General features: G+C 38.1%; 7 non-coding genes across 7 annotated transcripts; all 7 read right to left on the reverse strand.

Moving 5' to 3' along the window:
• Positions 1-1,069: 1,069 nt before the first annotated feature.
• trnah-aug (transfer RNA histidin (anticodon AUG)) lies at positions 1,070-1,142 on the reverse strand. Its single transcript has one exon. It is a non-coding gene; the product is annotated as a tRNA-His (tRNA).
• A 1,726-nt stretch (positions 1,143-2,868) lies between these two features.
• trnak-uuu (transfer RNA lysine (anticodon UUU)) lies at positions 2,869-2,941 on the reverse strand. Its single transcript has one exon. It is a non-coding gene; the product is annotated as a tRNA-Lys (tRNA).
• A 1,166-nt stretch (positions 2,942-4,107) lies between these two features.
• On the reverse strand, positions 4,108-4,180 carry trnak-uuu (transfer RNA lysine (anticodon UUU)). Its single transcript has one exon. It is a non-coding gene; the product is annotated as a tRNA-Lys (tRNA).
• Positions 4,181-5,361: 1,181 nt separating this feature from the next.
• On the reverse strand, positions 5,362-5,434 carry trnak-uuu (transfer RNA lysine (anticodon UUU)). Its single transcript has one exon. It is a non-coding gene; the product is annotated as a tRNA-Lys (tRNA).
• Positions 5,435-15,217: 9,783 nt separating this feature from the next.
• On the reverse strand, positions 15,218-15,290 carry trnak-uuu (transfer RNA lysine (anticodon UUU)). Its single transcript has one exon. It is a non-coding gene; the product is annotated as a tRNA-Lys (tRNA).
• A 1,387-nt stretch (positions 15,291-16,677) lies between these two features.
• Positions 16,678-16,750, reverse strand: trnak-uuu (transfer RNA lysine (anticodon UUU)). The gene has a single exon. It is a non-coding gene; the product is annotated as a tRNA-Lys (tRNA).
• A 2,492-nt stretch (positions 16,751-19,242) lies between these two features.
• On the reverse strand, positions 19,243-19,315 carry trnak-uuu (transfer RNA lysine (anticodon UUU)). Its single transcript has one exon. It is a non-coding gene; the product is annotated as a tRNA-Lys (tRNA).
• Between the last annotated feature and the right edge of the window lie 28 nt (positions 19,316-19,343).

Here is a 19,343-nt window from a genome sequence, read left to right on the forward strand (position 1 = left end):
ACTGTTAAGCTTGGTGCTCAACCAATATCTGTATACAGCCTTTACCAACATACTTGGTAAATAGATCTTTAAGGAAGATCTGACTTGAGTGAAGCCCAGAACCACTTTGTTCTTTTCAATTACAATGTCGCGTGACCAGGGACTTGAACCCTGGACCCTCAGATTAAAAGTCTGATGATCTACCAATTGAACTACCCAAGCTTAAATAGGGTGCGCTTTGTCACCTTTCTTTTGCCCTGGTGCCAAAATGTGCATTTACTGATGTTCTTTATTGGTTTATCTAAAAAAAAAATTGAACTTCAGTAATTTCTGGTACTGTTTAAATGGTGCTCAACCAAGATCTTTAAATGGCCTTGACCATCGCACTTGGTAAATAAATCTTTAAGAGAGATCTGACTTGAGTTAAGCCCAAAACAACCTTGTTGTTTTCAATAACAAAGTCACCTTAACAGGGACTTAAACCCTGGACCATCAAAATTAAAGTCTGATAATCTACCAACTGAGCTACCCAGACATACAAAAAGTTTGCTTTGTCGCCTTTTTTGCCATGGTGCCAAAATGTGCATTTACTGATGTTCTTTATTGGTTTATCTCAATAAAAAAACTGAACTTCAGTCATTTCTGGTACTATTTAGCTTGGTGCTACACCAATATCGGGATATGGCCTTTACCAACGTACTTGGTAAATGGATCTTTAAGAAAGATCAGATTTGAGTGAATGTCAGGAGAGTTTTTCTGTTCTCAATATCAAAGTCACCTAAACAGTGACTTCAACCCTGGACCCTCGGATTTAAAGTCTGATGCTCTACCAACTGAACTCCCCAGGTTTATATAGCATCTGCTTTGTCACCTTTTTTTGCCCTGCTGCTGAAATATGCATTTACTGGTGATCTTTATTGGTTTATCTCTAAAAAAAAACCCGAACTTCAGCATTTTCTGGTACTGTTTAGCTTGGTGCTCCACCAATATCTGGATATGGCCTTTACCAAAGTGCTTGATACATGGATCTTTAAGAAAGATCTGACTTAAGTGAATCCCAACACCAATTTGTTGTTTTCAATATCAAGGTCACCTGAACAGGGACTTGAACCCTGGACCCTCAGATTCATAGTCTGATGCTCTACCAACTGAGCTACCCAGACTTATATAAGATCAGCTTTGTCGCATTCTTTTCCCCTGGTGACAAAATGTGCATTTACTGGTGATCATTATTGGTTTATCTCTAAAAAAAAAAAAAACGAACTTCAGCATTTTCTGGTACTATTTAGCTTGGAACTCCACCAATATCTGGATATGGCCCTGACCAACGTACTTGGTAAATAGATCTTTAAGTAAGCTCTGACTTGATTGAAGCCAAGGACCAATTTGTTGTTTTCACTAACAAGGTCACCTGAACAGGGACTTGAACGCTGGATGCTCAGATAATAAGTCTGATGCTCTACAAAAGGAACTACCCAGGCTTAAAGAGATCTGCTTTGTCGCCTTTTTTTTGCCCTGGTGCTGAAATGTGAATTCACTGATGTTCTTTATTGGTTTATCTCAATAAAAAACTGAACTTCTGTCATTCCTGGTACTATTTAGCTAGGTGCTCCACCTATATCTGGATATGGCCATAACCAAAGTACTTGGTAGATAGATCTTCAAGTAAGATCTGACTTGAGTGAAGCCTCAAACAACTTTGTTGTTTGTATCAACAAATTCGCCTGAACAGGGACTTGAACCCTGGACCCTCAGATTAAAAGTCTGATGCTCTAAAACTGAGCTCCTCAGACTTATATAAGATCTGCTTTGTTGCTTTTTTTCCCCTGGTGCCAAAATGTGCATTTACTGGTGTTCTGTATTGGTTTATCTCAATAAAAAAACTGGTACTATATAGCTTGGTGCTACACCAACATCTGGGTATGGCCTTTACCAATGTACATGTTATGTGGATCTTTAAGAAAGATCCGACTCTATTGAAGCCCATGACCAATTTGTTTTTTTCAATAACAAGTTCACCTGAACAAGGACTTGAACGCTGGATGCTCAGATTATAAGTCTGTTGCTCTACCAATTGAACTACCCAGTCTTAAAGATTGTTTTCTGCCCTGGTACCAAAATGTGCATTCACTGATGTTCTTTATTGGTTTATCTCAATGAATAACTGAACTTCAGTAATTTATGGTACTATTTAGCTTGGTGCGCCACCAATATCTGGATATGTCATTTACCAATGTATTTGATACATGGATCTTTAAGAAAGATCTGACTTGAGTGAAGCCCAAGACCAATTTGTTGTTTTCAAAAACAAGGTCACCTAAACCGGGACTTGAACGCTGGATTCTCAGATTATAAGTGTGAATCTCTACAAACAGAACTACCCAGGCTCAAAGAGGTCTGCTTTGTCGACTTTTTTTTTTTTTGCCTGGTGGTGAAATGTGAATTCACTGATGTTCTTTTTTGGTTTATCTCAATAAAAAACTCAACTTCAGTCATTTCTGGTAATACTTGGCTTCGTGCTCCACCAATATCTGGATATGGCCATAACCAACACACTTGGTAAATAGATCTTTAAGTAAGATCTGACCTCAGTAAAGCCCCAGACAACTTTGTTGTTTGTATCAACAAAGTCACCTGAACAGGGATTTGATCCCTGGACCCTTAGATATAAAGTCTGATGCTCTACCAACTGCGCTACCCAGGCTTAAAAAAGTCTGCTCTGTCGCCTTGTTTTCTGCCCTGGTGCCAATTTGTGCATTTACTGATGTTCGATATCTCAATAAACCAATATTGATAGGGCCTTTACCAATGTACTTTATACATGGATCTTTAAGAAAGATTTGACTTGTTTGAAGCCCAGGACCAATTTGTTGTTTTCAATAACAAGGTCACCTGAACAGGGACTTGAACCCTGGACCCTCAGATTAAAAGTCTGATGCTCTACCAACTGAGCTACCCAGGCTTATCTAAGATCGGCTTTGTCGCCTTTTTCTCCCCTGGTGCCAAAATTTGCATTTACTGGTGATCTTTATCGGTTTATCTCTAAAAAAAAACAAACAGACCTTCAGCATTTTGTGGTACTATTTAGCTTGGTGCTCCACAATATCTGGATATGGCCATAACCAACGTACTTGGTAAATAGATCTTTAAGTAAGATCTGACTTCAGTGAAGCCCCAGACATCTTTGTTGTTCGTATCAAAAAAGTCACCTGAACAAGGACCCTCAGATTAAAAGACTGAAGCTCTACCAACTGAGCTACCCAGGCTTATCTAAGATCTGCTTTGTCGCCTTTTTTCCCCTGGTGGCAATATTTGCATTTACTGGTGTCTGTATTGGTTTATCTCAATAAAAAACTGAATTCAGTAAATTCTGGTACTATTTAGCTTGGTGCTCCACCAATATCTGGATATGGCCTTTACCAATGTACTTGATGCATGGATCTTTAAGAAAGATCTGACTTCAGTGAAGCCTCAGAAAACTTTGTTTTTTTTAATCAACAAAATTGCATGAACAGGGACTTGAACCCTAGATCCTCAGATTATTAATCTGATGCTCTACCAACTGAGCAACCCAGAATTATATATGATCTGTTTTGTTGCCTTTTTTTCCCCTGGTGACAAAATGTGCATTTACTGGTGTCTGTATTGGTTTATCTCAATAAATAACTGAACTTCAGTAATTTCTTGTACTATTTAGCTTGGTGCTCCACCAATATCTGGATATGGCCTTTACCAATGTACTTGATACATGGATCTTCAAGAAAGATCTGACTTGAGTGAAGCCCAAGACCAATTTGTTATTTTCAATAACAAGGTGACCTGAACAGGGACTTGAACGCTGGATGCTCATATAATAAGTCTGATGCTCTACAAACAGAACTACCCAGGCTTAAAGAGATCTGCTTTGTCGCCTTTTTTTGCCCTGGTGCTGAAATGTGCATTCACTGATGTTCTTTATTGGTTTATCTCAATAAAAAACTGAACTTCTGTCATTCCTGGTACTATTTAGCTAGGTGCTCCACCAATATCTGGATATGGCCATAACCAACACACATGGTAAATAGATCTTCAAGTAATATCTGACTTAAGTGAAGCCTCAAACAACTTTGTTGTTTGTATCAACAAATTCACCTGAGCAGGGACTTGAACCCTGGACCCTCAGATTAAAAGTCTGATGCTCTACTAACTGAGCTACCCAGGCTTATGTAAGATCTGCTTTGTCGCTTTTTTTCCCCTGGTGCCAAAATGTGCATTTACTGGTGTTCTGTATTGGTTTATCTCAATAAAAAACTGAACTTCAGTAATTTCTGGTACTATTAAGTTTGGTGCTACACCAACATCTGGGTATGGCCTTTACCAATGAACAAGTTACGTGGATCTTTAAAAAAAATCCTACTCTATTGAAGCCCAGGACCAATTTGTTTTTTTTCAATAACAAGGTCACCTTAACTGGGACTTGAACACTTGATGATCAGATTATAAGTCTGATGCTCTACCAACTGAACTACCCAGGCTTAAAGAGATCTGCTTTGTCGCCTTTTTTTCTGCCCTGTTGCCAAAATGTGCATTCACTGATGTTCTTTATTGGTTTATCTAAAAAAATTACCGAAGTTCAGTAATTTCTGGTACTATTTAGCTTGGTGCTCCACCAATATCTGGATGTGGCCTTTACCAATGTACTTGATTAATGGATATTTAAGAAAGATCTGACTTGAGTGAAGCCCAAAACCAATTTGTTGTTTTCAATAACAAGATCACCTGAACAGGGACTTGAACCCTGGACTCTCAGATTAAAAGTCTGATGCTCTACCAACCGAGCTACCCAGGCTTATGTAATATCTGCTTTGTCGCTTTTTTTTCCCCTAGTGCAAAATGTGCATTTACTGGTGTTCTGTATTGGTTTATCTCAATAAAAAAACTGAACTTCAGTAATTTCTGGTACTATTTAGTTTGGTGCTACACCAACATATGGGTATGGCCTTTACCAATGAACATGTTACTTTGATCTTTAAGAAAGATCCAACTCTATTGAAGCGAAGGACCAATTTGTTTTTTTTCAATAACAAGGTCACCTGAACAGGGACTTGAACACTTGATGCTCAGATTATAAATCTGATGCTCTACCAACTGAACTACCCAGGGTTAAGAGGTCAGCTTTGTTGCCTTGTTTTCTGCCCTGGTGCCAAAATGTGCATTCACTGATGTTCCTTATTGGTTTATCTGAATAAATAACTAAACTTCAGTAATTTCTGGTACTATTTAGCTTGGGGCTCCACCAATATCTGGATATGGCCTTTACCAATGTACTTGATAAATGGATCATTAAGAAAGATCTGACTTGAGTGAAGCCCAAAACCGATTTGTTGTTTTCAATAACAAAATCACCTGATCAGGGACTTGAACCCTGGACCCTCAGATTAAAAGTCTGATGCTCTACCAACTGAGCTACCCAGGCTTATGTAAGATCTGCTTTGTCGCTTTTTTTCCCTTGGTGCCAAAATGTGCATTTACTGGTGTTCTGTATTGGTTTATCTCAATAATAAAACTGAACTTCAGTAATTTCTGGTACTATTTAGTTTGGTGCTACACCAACATCTGGGTATGGCCTTTACCAATGAACATGTTACGTTGATCTTTAAGAAAGATCCGACTCTATTGAAGCCCAGGACCAATTTGTTTTTTTTTTCAATAACAAGTTCACCTTAACAGGGACTTGAACGCTTGACACTCAGATTATAAGTCTGATGCTCTACCAACTGAACTACCCAGGCTTAAAGAGATCTGCTTTGTCGCTTTTTTTTCCCCTGGTGCCAAAATGTGCATTTACTGGTGTTCTGTATTGGTTTATCTCAATTTAAAAAACTGAACTTCAGTAATTTCTGGTACTATTTAGTTTGGTGCTACACCAACATCTGGGTATGGCCTTTAGCAATGAACATGTGACTTTGATCTTTAAGAAAGATCCAACTCTATTGAAGGCCAGGACCAATTTGTTTTTTTTTTCAATAACAAGGTCACCTTAACAGGGACTTGAACACTTGATGCTCAGATTATAAGTCTGATGCTCTACCAACTGAACTACCCAGGCTTAAAGAGATCTGCTTTGTCACCTTTTTTTTGCCCTGGTGCTGAAATGTGAATTCACTGATGTTCTTTATTGGTTTATCTCAATAAAAAACTGAACTTCTGTCATTCCTGGTACTATTTAGCTAGGTGCTCCACCAATATCTGGATATGGCCCTGACCAACGTACTTGGTAAATAGATCTTTAAGTAAGCTCTTACTTGATTGAAGCCAAGGACCAATTTTTTGTTTTCAATAACAAGGTCACCTGAACAGGGACTTGAACGCTGGATGCTCAGATAACAAGTCTGATGCTCTCCAAAAGGAACTACCCAGGCTTAAAGAGATCTGCTTTGTCGCCTTTTTTTGCCCTGGTGCTGAAATGTGAATTCACTGATGTTCTTTATTGGTTTATCTCAATAAAAAACTGAACTTCTGTCATTCCTGGTACTATTTAGCTAGGTGCTCCACCAATATCTGGATATGGCCATAACCAAAGTACTTGGTAAATAGATCTTCAAGTAAGATCTGACTTGAGTGAAGCCTCAAACAACTTTGTTGTTTGTATCAACAAATTCGCCTGAACAGGGACTTGAACCCTGGACCCTCAGATTAAAAGTCTGATGCTCTAAAAGTGAGGTCCTCAGACTTATATAAGATCTGCTTTGTTGCTTTTTTCCCCTGGTGCCAAAATGTGCATTTACTGGTGTTCTGTATTGGTTTATCTCAATAAAAAAAACTGGTACTATATAGCTTGGTGCTACACCAACATCTGGGTATGGCCTTTACCAATGTACATGTTATGTGGATCTTTAAGAAAGATCCGACTCTATTGAAGCCCAGGACCAATTTGTTTTTTTCAATAACAAGTTCACCTGAACAAGGACTTGAACGCTGGATGCTCAGATTATAAGTCTGTTGCTCTACCAATTGAACTACCCAGTCTTAAAGAGGTCTGCTTTGACGCATTGTTTTCTGCCCTGGTGCCAAAATGTGCATTCACTGATGTTCTTTATTGGTTTATCTCAATGAATAACTGAACTTCAGTAATTTATGGTACTATTTAGCTTGGTGCGCCACCAATATCTGGATATGTCCTTTACCAATGTATTTGATACATGGATCTTTAAGAAAGATCTGACTTGAGTGAAGCCCAAGACCAATTTGTTGTTTTCAAAAACAAGGTCACCTGAACCGGGACTTGAACGCTGGATTCTCAGATTATAAGTGTGAATCTCTACAAACAGAACTACCCAGGCTCAAAGAGGTCTGCTTTGTCGACTTTTTTTTTTTTGCCTGGTGCTGAAATGTGAATTCACTGATGTTCTTTTTTGGTTTATCTCAATAAAAAACTCAACTTCAGTCATTTCTGGTAATACTTGACTTCGTGCTCCACCAATATCTGGATATGGCCATAACCATCATACTTGGTAAATAGATCTTTAAGTAAGATCTGACTTTAGTGAAGCCCTAGACAACTTTGTTGTTTGTATCAACAAAGTCGCCTAAACAGGGACTTGATCCCTGGACCCTTAGATTTAAAGTCTGATGCTCTACCAACTGCGCTACCCAGGCTTAAAAAAGCCTGCTCTGTCGCCTTGTTTTCTGCCCTGGTGCCAATTTGTGCATTTACTGATGTTCTATATCTCAATAAACCAATACTGATAGGTCCTTTACCAATGTACTTTATACATGGATCTTTAAGAAAGATTTGACTTAATTGAAGCCCAGGACCAATTTGTTGTTTTCAATAACAAGGTCACCTAAACAGGGACTTGAACCCTGGACCCTCAGATTAAAAGACTGATGCTCTACCAACTGAGCTACGCAGACTTATATAAGAACTGCTTTGTCGCCTTTTTCTCCCCTGGTGCCAAAATTTGCATTTACTAGTGTCTGCATTGGTTTATCTCAATTAAAAAACTGAACTTCAATATATTCTGGTGCTATTTAAGTTGGTGCTCAACCAAAATCTGGATATGGCCTTTACCAATGTACTTGATGCATGGATATTTAAGAAAGATCTGACTTCAGTGAAGCCTCAGACAACTTTGTTTTTTTAATCAATCTACCAATTGAGGTACCCAGGCTTATCTAAGATCTGCTTTGTCGCCTTTTTCTCCCCTGGTGCCAAAATTTGCATTTACTGGTGATCTTTATCGGTTTATCTCTAAAAGAAAAAAACAGACCTTCAGCATTTTGTGGTACTATTTAGCTTGGTGCACCACAATATCTGGATATGGCCATAACCAACGTACTTGGTAAATAGATCTTTAAGTAAGATCTGACTTCAGTGGAGCCCCAGACATCGATGTTGTTCGTATCAAAAAAGTCACCTGAACAAGGACCCTCAGATTAAAAGACTGAAGCTCTACCAACTGAGCTACCCAGGCTTATTTAAGATCTGCTTTGTTGCCTTTTTTCCCCTGGTGGCAATATTTGCATTTACTGGTGTCTGTATTGGTTTATCTCAATAAAAAACTGAATTCAGTAAATTCTGGTAGTATTTAGCTTGGTGCTCCACCAATATCTGGATATGGCCTTTACCAATGTACTTGATGCATGGATCTTTAAGAAAGATCTGACTTCAGTGAAGCCTCAGACAACTTTGTTTTTTTTAACCAACAAAATTGCATGAACGGACATTGGGATACAGACTTCCGGTGGCGCAATGAGGTAGACGGCAGCAAGGAAAGTAGCTCTGACAAAAATCACTAAAGAGTAATGTAATACTTACTTGGAGAAAGACAGAAAGGGTACAAATTGTGACTGATATTAAAGAGAAATTCTTCAACAAAATATGGTCAAGAAGGGGAAACTTGTTGAGGAAAAGGGCGCTAAGGAGAAAAAGATCGAGGGAGCAGAAGGAATGTCATCGGTCGACGAGGGACGTGACTCGGCCATCCTCCATGAAATCCGTAAATTACGGCAAGAACACACTGAAGCAGCCAGTGCGAACAAGATTGCGATAGCAAGACTGGAAAAAAGCATCGAAGAGCTTCTGGAGCGCACTGTGTTGCTGGAGCGGAGGGTGGAAAGCATGGAGGAGCTACATGCTAACACGGAAGAGCGAACGTCAAGACTAGAACAATTAACAGTCTCCTTGCTCCAACAAACCGCCAAACTAACATCAAAGTGTGAGGACTTGGAGTCGAGATCACGACGGAACAACATTAGAATACATGGCATTCCGGAGGGTGCCGAGAGGAACGACACAATCGGCTTCATAACAAACTTTATTAAATCGAACATTCCGACAACAGGACATATGGATTTGCGCATTGAGAGGGCACACCGCTCACTGGTGAACAAGTCTCAAGGTAAAGCACTGCCACGGGCAATTATTGTACGTTTCACCGACTACATAGTGAAAGAATCCGTAATGAAAGAAGCATGGAAGCGGAAGACAACGTACAAAGGCAAAACCGTTTACTTCAACCAAGATTACACCACAGAAATCCAAAAAAGAGGAAACAAGTAAGGGACGTTATCAAAAAGTTAAAGGAAAAGAACGTAAAGGCACAATCCCCATATCCCGCCCAGCTGAAGATGTTTTTGGACTCAGGAATAAGAACATTCTCTACACTGATGGAGGCAGCAACATTGCTAAAAGAAATGGGGATCGAAGTGGAAGAGGACAACACGGAAACACTGCAAAAGATGTTGTCAAAGAACATTTGGACCACAGTGACCGGAATTGAGAGGAAGACAAAGGAACACCCCCATCATAGAAGGTGACTTACAAGCTCTCATGGAGAAAAACGAAGCCAAATTCTGATTTGGGGTGAAAGAGTAAGGACCATATCTGCCCTTTCTATTATAAATTCAACAAGTTAGAAGTAAGTAAAATACCAAGTAAAATTGTTATCTTTAAATTAAAACAATATATGTGTATATATATATATATATATATATATATATATATATATATTGGCATAGAGCTACGCTAAAATATTTAGTTAGTTATAACTATGGACGACGGTACAAAAGTTGTTCACGCACTGAGTGCATATTTCCAGGAGGGTAGCCACAACTCTCCGATTGGACTCTTGGAAGACATGGGTTTTTGTTTTTTGGGTGTGTTTTTTTTCTTTTTGGTGGGGAATTATGTGTGCTTGTCAATATGTTTGTTAGTAATTTGGTTTGTTTTTTCAATGGAGGTGTTAGTAATTAATGTAGTGTTTTTGTATGCTTCAAAAATCAGTGAGACTCAATACAAATCATGAGCAATCTAAATATTGTTTCATATAATGTACATGGGCTAAACCACCCCATCAAGAGAAAGAAGATATTGAATCAACTCAAGACATTGCAGAGCTCAATAGCCTTATTACAAGAGACACATTTGACAGAGAATGAACATAAGAAGCTAAAAAGAGAATGGGTGAACCAGGTGTTCTACGCATCCTATGGTAAAAGGAGGGGAGTAGCAATTTTACTTGGAAAAGGGGTGGCGTTTAAAGTCGAAAAAGAAGTGAAGGACAATCTGGGGCGATATATAATGATTATAAGGTCAATGGCCGGTTGGGAAATATCAATAATGAATGTTTATGCACCAATTGAGGAAAAGGGGACATTTTTTCAAGTATTAGCTAAAGTAATAACCAACTGTGCGAAGGGAATGTTACTTATAGGAGGTGACTTTAACACTGTACAGAATTGCAAAGTGGACAAGTATCCTTCAGTACATGGAACAAATACAAAGAGGTCGAGGATGTTGAATAACATAACTAAAGAATTGGGATTGATAGATCCATGGAGAGAGAAGAATCCCCAAACTAAAGATTATACTTTCTATTCAAACCCGCATGGCAGCTATTCGAGAATTGATTACTTTTACATTTCAAGACAACATATGCATACAGTAGTAGAGTGTGGTATAGAGAATATTACTACAAGTGACCATTCTCCAATTACTTTGAAACTAAATTTAGACAATGAACCCCATTTTAGGTATTGGAGGATGAATGTATCTCTCCTCTCAGATAAAAACGTAGTACAGGAAATAAAACGGTGTATAAAAGAATATTTCCAAATCAATGACAACAATGAGGTTTCTCCATCAATACTATGGGAAGGAGGGAAAGCTGTAATAAGGGGGAAATTAATTGAAATATCGTCCCGACTGAAACGAATACGCTTAAAGAATCAGAAGGAATTGGAGGATAAGATTAAGGAACTAGAAGAAGAACATAAAAAAACACCAAATGAATCCAGATTACAGGTATTAAAAACAACCAGAAGCAAATTAGATGAACTTTTGACAAATAAAGCAGAAGGGGCTCTGCGCTTTGTGAACCAGAGATACTATGCAATGGGCAATAGAGCCAGTCGACTGCTAGCCTTCCAACTTAAAAAGGCCCAAACAGATAGAATTATATCACAAATAAAACATCCTATCTCTAAACAATGTTTAGTAAAACCCAAAGGTATAGCAGAAGCATTTGCAGATTATTATAAAGAATTATACAAGGACTCAGAAAATGACTTAGATAACTACACGGCACAAAACTTTTTAGGAAAACTACATTTACCAACACTAACAGGGGGGGATACTTTAGAAATTATTCGCCCCATCACAAAACAGGAAATACAAGATACAATAAATAACTTAAAAATAAATAAATCACCAGGAACAGATGGATTCCCGGGGGTGTTCTACAAAAGCTTTAAGGAAGAATTAACACCAGTACTGCATAAAGTATTTAACTATGCTCTAACAAAAGGAGATCCCCCCAAATCATGGTCGGAAGCCATCATAACAGTCTTGCACAAAGAAGGAAAAGACCCAATATTGTGTGAAAGCTATAGACCAGTTAGTTTACTTTGTAATGACCTAAAAAATCTTACAAGCATACTGGCAAAAAGAATGCAGAAATTTATAGCGAAATTAATTAGAAATGATCAAACAGGGTTTATTCCGGGAAGGCAGGGTGCAAACAATATTAGGAGGATACTAAACATAATTACGAGCACAAAATCTAAGACCCAACCCTCGATGTTACTGAGCTTGGATGCACAAAAAGCTTTCGATGGGGTGAAATGGAGCTTCTTACATCAATCACTTATAGCTTTTGGCTTCCCTCAAATATTTGTTGAATGGGTGAAAATAATCTATAAAAAGCCTAAATCTCGTCTTAGAGTAAATGGTCACTGTTCAGATTTCTTTGATATCAAAAGAGGAGTCCGGCAAGGGGATTGTTTAAGCCCACTCTTGTTTGCAATAAGCATAGAACCACTCGCAGAATCAATTAGACAAAATGAGCAAATAAGGGGGATATTTGATGAAGGAGGAACAGAACATAAAATATCATTGTTTGCAGACGACCTGTTGGTAATGCTGAAGGAACCTTCGTTATCAATACCACCACTGTTGGAGAGCCTTAAAATATATGGAGAAGTAGCAGGGTATTCAAATAATGAGAGCAAATCAATAGCAATGATGATATCAGGAAAATGTCCAACAGAGGTGATTGAAAGATTTGATTTTAAATGGACAAATAAAGGGTTTAAATATTTGGGGGTGACCATTACACCACATTCCACACAGCTGTTTGATGCAAATTATGGAATGTTGATAAAAGAAATAAGGAAAGATTTGGAAAAATGGGAAATTTTGCCCTTAAGTCTTATCGGAAGGATAGAAACAATTAGAATGAACATATTACCAAGACTATTATTTCTGTTTCAATCCCTTCCAATTCTGATTCCGGCATCCACATTTAAAATGTTAAATAAATTGATAACAAAATTCCTTTGGCAAAACAAGAAACCTAGAATAAAATACAAAACCCTGTTAGCTCCTAAAGAAAAAGGGGGCCTGGACCTACCCAATATTAAATATTACTATTGGGCAGCTCAAATTAAAGCACTCATCTTGTGGATTACTACAGACAAAGATACGATATGGGTGGACATGGAGCAGCGATCTTGTCCAAATATGCCTGTGGAATCGTTACCATACATATCAGTCACGAGGTGGAAGAAACTAAAAATCCAGAATGAATGGATTAAAGGAACTATTAAAACTTGGTCAACAATACAAAAAAAATTAAAAATATCAAGAGCTGTGAATAGGGCTACCAAAATAGCGAAAAACCCAGACTTTAAACCTGGGGTTATGGAGGTAGGGTTTCAAAAATGGGCCCAAAAAGGACTGATGTTGATTACCCAAGTATTGGAAGCACAGGCAATGAAATCATTCGAACAACTCCAACAAGAATTTGACCTACCCAGAAATGATTTTTACAAATATTTGCAACTAAGGCATTACCTCCAGAAACACGAGGAATGGGGGAATATATGTAAGGAGCCAACAAAGGTAGAGGAATTATTAATATCATATACAAAAGGACAATCAATAAAGGGGGTTATATCAAAACTATATAAAGCCCTGAGAATGGATCTCAGTAATGAGGACATGGCAGTTAAGGAAAAATGGGAACAAGAAACTAATGTAGCGATAAAAGACAACGAATGGGAAAAAAAACATTGAAAGAGAGACACAAAAACAGCCCGACATGGAGGGAGTTTGAATGGAAAGTAAAAATGCGATTCTTCTATACACCCTCTATCACTTCAAAATATAAAAATACCTCAAATCTATGTTGGCGTAACTGTGGGGGGGTCGGAGACTTTACGCATATTTTCTGGAATTGCCCTGTAATATTAAATTTTTGGAGAAGTATCCAGAGAGAAATAAAATTAATTACTGGCTGGGAGTTGCGGTTGGACCCAAAGGCTTACATAATAGGAATTTTGCCAGAAGAATTACTATCTGGTCAACAGAAATATATACTAAGGGTAATGCTTCTGGTAGCAAAGAAAATGATCACAGTGTCCTGGCTGAAACCACAACCTCCTGACATAAAACAATGGAGAGACAAATTAAAGCAAATGTACATTATGGAAAAAATCACTGCAAGACTTCAACTGAAACTTGACCAATTCGAGAAAAGATGGAAGCCTATCACACAAATTTTACTTGATGTCTAATCACCTCCCCCTATTTATTATGTTTTTTTTTTTGTTTTGTTTTTTTGGGTGTATATTTTTATTTATTTTTTTTTATATATTTCTTTTTGTATGGATGTATTGTATGAACATTTATTCTTCTTTTCTATTAATAGTATTTTTTCTTCTTTATTGTTCCTTCTGTTATTTATGAGTGTGTCAAGTGTATATATTTTGTGTTGATGTAAGATGGTGGAATCAAACCTCTGTCAAAATTGGTGTGAGAAATAAAAAGTTTAAAAAAAAAAATCCTCAGATTATAAATCTGATGCTCTACCAACTGAGCAACCCATAATTATATATGATCTGTTTTGTTGCCTTTTTTTCCCCTTGTGACAAAATGTGCATTTACTGGTGTTCTGTATTGGTTTATCTCAATAAAAAACTGAAAGTCAGTAATTTCTGGTACTATTTAACTTGGTGCAACACCAATATCTGGATGTGGCCATAAGCAACGTACTTGGTAAATAGATCTTTAAGTAAGATCTGACTTGATTGAAGCCAACGACCAATTTGTTGTTTTCAATAACAAGGTCACCTGAACAGGGATTGAACGCTTGATGCTCATATTAAAAGTCTGATGCTCTACTAACTGAACTACCCAGGGTTAAAGAGCTCCGCTTTGTCGCCTTGTTTTCTGCCCTGGTGCCAAAATGTGCATTCACTGATGTTCTTTATTGGTTTATCTCAATAAATAACTGAACTTCAGTAATTTCTTGTACTATTTAGCTTGGTGCTCCACCAATATCTGGATATGTCCTTTACCAATGTATTTGATACATGGATCTTTAAGAAAGATCTGACTTGAGTGAAGCCCAAGACCAATTTGTTGTTTTCAAAAACAAGGTCACCTGAACCGGGACTTGAACGCTGGATTCTCAGATTATAAGTGTGAATCTCTACAAACAGAACTACCCAGGCTCAAAGAGGTCTGCTTTGTCGACTTTTTTTCTGCCCTGTTGCCAAAATGTGCATTTACTGATGTTCTTTATTGGTTTATCTCAAATAATTACCGAAGTTCAGTAATTTCTGGTACTATTTAGCTTGGTGCTCCACCAATATCTGGATGTGGCCTTTCCCAATGTACTTGATTAATGGATCTTTAAGAAAGATCTGACTTGAGTGAAGCCCAAAACCAATTTGTTGTTTTCAATAACAAGGTCACCTGAACAGGGACTTGAACCCTGGACTCTCAGATTAAAAGTCTGATGCTCTACCAACTGAGCTACCCAGGCTTATGTAAGATCTGCTTTGTCGCTTTTTTTTCCCCTAGTGCCAAAATGTGCATTTACTGGTGTTCTGTATTGGTTTATCTCAATAAAAAAACTCAACTTCAGTAATTTCTGGTACTATTTAGTTTGGTGCTACACCAACATATGGGTATGACCTTTACCAATGAACATGTTCCTTTGATCTTTAAGAAAGATCCAACTCTATTGAAGCCAAGGACCAATTTGGTTTTTTTCAATAACAAGGTCACCTGAACAGGGACTTGAATGCTTGATGCTCAGATTATGAGTCTGATGCTCTACCAACTGAACTACCCAGGGTTAAGAGGTCAGCTTTGTCGCCTTGTTTTCTGCCCTGGTGCCAAAATGTGCATTCACTGATGTTCTTTATTGGTTTATCTGAATAAATAACTAAACTTCAGTAATTTCTGGTACTATTTAGCTTGGTGCTCCACCAATATTTGGACATGGCCTTTACCAATGTACTTGATAAATGGATCTTTAAGAAAGATCTGACTTGAGTGAAGCCCAAAACCAATTTGTTGTTTTCAATAACAAAGTCACCTGAACAGGGACTTGAACCCTGGACCCTCAGATTAAAAGTCTGATGCTCTATGAAATGATGAAATTATCTGCATTTCTATAGCGCTTTTCAAGTCAATGACTTCCCAAAGCGCTTTACATTGTGCTTCACATTTCCCAATAGCGGCCGTGATCTGTGAAGCCATGTAAGGCGCTAACCTGCATATTGGGGGTAATTGGGGGTTCAATGTCTTACCCAAGGACACTTCGAGATCCCTTAATCCTAAAACGATCGTTCTATCTCCTGAGCTACCCAGGCTTATGTAAGATCTGCTTTGTCGCTTTTTTTCCCCTTGGTGCCAAAATGTGCATTTACTGGTGTTCTGTATTGGTTTATCTCAATAATAAAACTGAACTTCAGTAATTTCTGGTACTATTTAGTTTGGTGCTACACCAACATCTGGGTATGGCCTTTACCAATGAACATGTTACGTTGATCTTTAAGAAAGATCCGACTCTATTGAAGCCCAGGACCAATTTGTTTTTTTCAATAACAAGGTCACCTGAACAGGGACTTGAAAGCTTGATGCTCAGATTATAAGTTTGATGCTCTACCAACTGAACTACCCAGGCTTTTTGAGATCCGCTTTGTCGCCTTGTATTCTGCCCTGGCTCCAAAATGTGCATTCATTGATGTTCTTTTCTTTATTTCAATAAATAACTGAACTTCAGTAATTTCTGGTACTAATTAGCTTGGTGCTCCACCAATATCTGGATATGGCCATAACCAACGTACTTGATAAATGGATCTTCATGTAAGATCTGACTTGAGTGAAGCCTCAAACAACTTTGTTGTTTGTATCAACAAATTCGCCTGAACAGGGACTTGAACCCTGAACCCTCAGATTAAAAGTCTGATGCTCTACCAACTGAGCTACCCAGGCTTATGTAAGACCTGCTGTGTCGCTTTTTTTTCCCCTGGCGTCAAAATGTGCATTTACTGGTGTTCTGTATTGGTTTATCTCAATAAGAAAACTGAACTTCAGTAATTTCTGGTACTATTTAATTTGGTGCTTCACCAACATCTGGGTATGGCCTTTACCAATGAACAAGTTACGTGGATCTTTAAGAAAGATCCGACTCTATTGAAGCCCAGGACCAATTTGTTTTTTTTCAATAACAAGGTCACCTTAACAGGGACTTGAACACTTGATGCTCAGATTATAAGTCTGATGCTCTACCAACTGAACTACCCAGGCTTAAAGAGTTCTGCTTTGTTGCCTTTTTTTTGCCCTGGTGCTGAAATGTGAATTCACTGATGTTCTTTATTGGTTTATCTCAATAAAAAACTGAACTTCTGTCATTCCTTAGCTAGGTGCTCCACCAATATCTGGATATGGCCATAACCAACGTACATGGTAAATAGATCTTCAAAAAAGGTCTGACTTGAGTGAAGCCTCAAACAACTTTGTTGTTTGTATCAACAAACTCACCTAAACAGGGACTTGAACCCTGGACCCTCAGATTAAAAGTCTGATGCTCTACCAACTGAACTACCCAGGGTTAAGAAGTCAGCTTTATCGCCTTGTTTTCTGCCCTGGTGCCAAAATGTGCATTCACTGATGTTCTTTATTGGTTTATCTGAATAAATAACTGAACTTCAGTAATTTCTGGTACTATTTAGCTTGGTGCTCCACCAATATCTAGATATGGCCTTTACCAATGTACTTGATAAAAGGATCTTTAAGAAAGATCTGACTTGAGTGCAGCCCAAAACCAATTTGTTGTTTTCAATAACAAAGTCACCTGAACAGGGACTTGAACCCTGGACTCTCAGATTAAAAGTCTGATGCGCTACCAACTGAGCTACCCAGGCTTATGTAAGATCTGCTTTGTCGCTTTTTTTACCCCTGGTGCCAAAATGTGCATTTACTGGTGTTCTGTATTTGTTTATCTCAATAAAAAAACTGAACTTCAGTAATTTCTGGTACTATTTAGTTTGGTGCTACACCAACATCTGGGTATGGCCTTTACCAATGAACATGTTACGTGGATCTTTAAGAAAGAACCGACTCTATTGAAGCCCAAGCCCAATTTGTTTTTTTCAATAACAAGGTCACCTGAACAGGGACTTGAACGCTTGATGCTCCAATTATAAGTCTGATGCTCTACCAACTGAGCTAACCAGGCATATCTAAGATCTGCTTTGTCGCCATTTTTTCCCCTGGTGCCAAAATTTGCATTTACTGGTGATCTTTATTGGTTTATCTATAAAAAAAAAAACCCGAGCTTCAGCATTTTGTGGTACTATTTAGCTTGGTGCTCGAAAATATCTGGATATGGCCATAACCAACGTACTTGGTAAATAGATCTTTAAGTAAGCTCTGAATTCCCAGACATCTTTGTTGTTCGTATCAAAAAAGTCACCTGAATAGGGACTTGAACCCTGGACCCACAGATTAAAAGTCTGAAGCTCTACCAACTGACCTACCCAGGCTTTTTTAAGATCTGCTTTGTTGCCTTGTTTTCCCTAGTGCCAAAATTTGCATTTACTGGTGTCTGTATTGGTTTATCTCAATAAAAAACTGAACTTCAGTAAATTCTGGTACTATTTAGCTTGGTGCTGCACCAATATCTGGATATGGCCTCTACCAATGTACTTGATGCATGGATCTTTAAGAAAGATCCGACTTCAGTGAAGCCTCAATTTTGTTTTTTTTTAATTAACAAAATTGCCTGAACAGGGACTTGAACCCCAGACCCTCAGATTAAAAGCCTGATGTTCTACCAACTGAGCTACCCAAGCTTATATGGGATCTCCTTTGTCACCTTTTTTTCCACTGGTGACAAAATGTGCATTTACTGGTGTTCTGTATTGGTTTATCTCAATTAAAAACTGAACGTCAGTCATTTCTGGTACTATTTAGCTTGGTGCTACACCAATATCTGGATATGGCCTTTACCAATGTACTTGACACGTGGATCTTTAAGAAAGATCTGACCTGATTGAATGTCAGGAGTGTTTTTCTGTTCTCAATAACAAAGTCACCTAAACAGTGACTTGAAACCTGGACCCTCAGATTTAAAGTCTGATGCCCAGGCTTAAAGGGGTCTGCTTTGTTGCCTTTTTCTTGCCCTGGTGACAAAATGTGCATTTACTGATGCTTTTTATTGGTTTATCTCAATAAATAACTGAACTTCAGTAATTTCTGGTCGCCTTTTTTCCCCTGTTGCCAAAATGTGCATTTACTGGTGATCTTTATTAGTTTATCTCTAAAGAAAAACCGAACTTCAGCATTTTCTGGTACTGTTTAGCTTGGTGCTCCACAAATATCTGAATATGGCCTTTACCAATGTACTTGATGCATGGATCTTTAAGAAAGATCTGACTTTAGTGAAGCCTCAGACAACTTTGTTTTTTTTTAATCAACAAATTTGCCTGAACAGGGACTTGAACCCTGCACCCTCAGATTAAAAGTCTGATACTCTACCAACTGAGCTACCCAAGCTGATATAGGAACTGCTTTGTCGCCTTTT

Source organism: Urocampus carinirostris, chromosome 10 (genome assembly GCF_059441175.1).
Source record: "Urocampus carinirostris isolate Australia breed hairy pipefish chromosome 10, RoL_Ucar_1.0, whole genome shotgun sequence".
Classification (NCBI taxonomy): Eukaryota; Metazoa; Chordata; class Actinopteri; order Syngnathiformes; family Syngnathidae; genus Urocampus; species Urocampus carinirostris.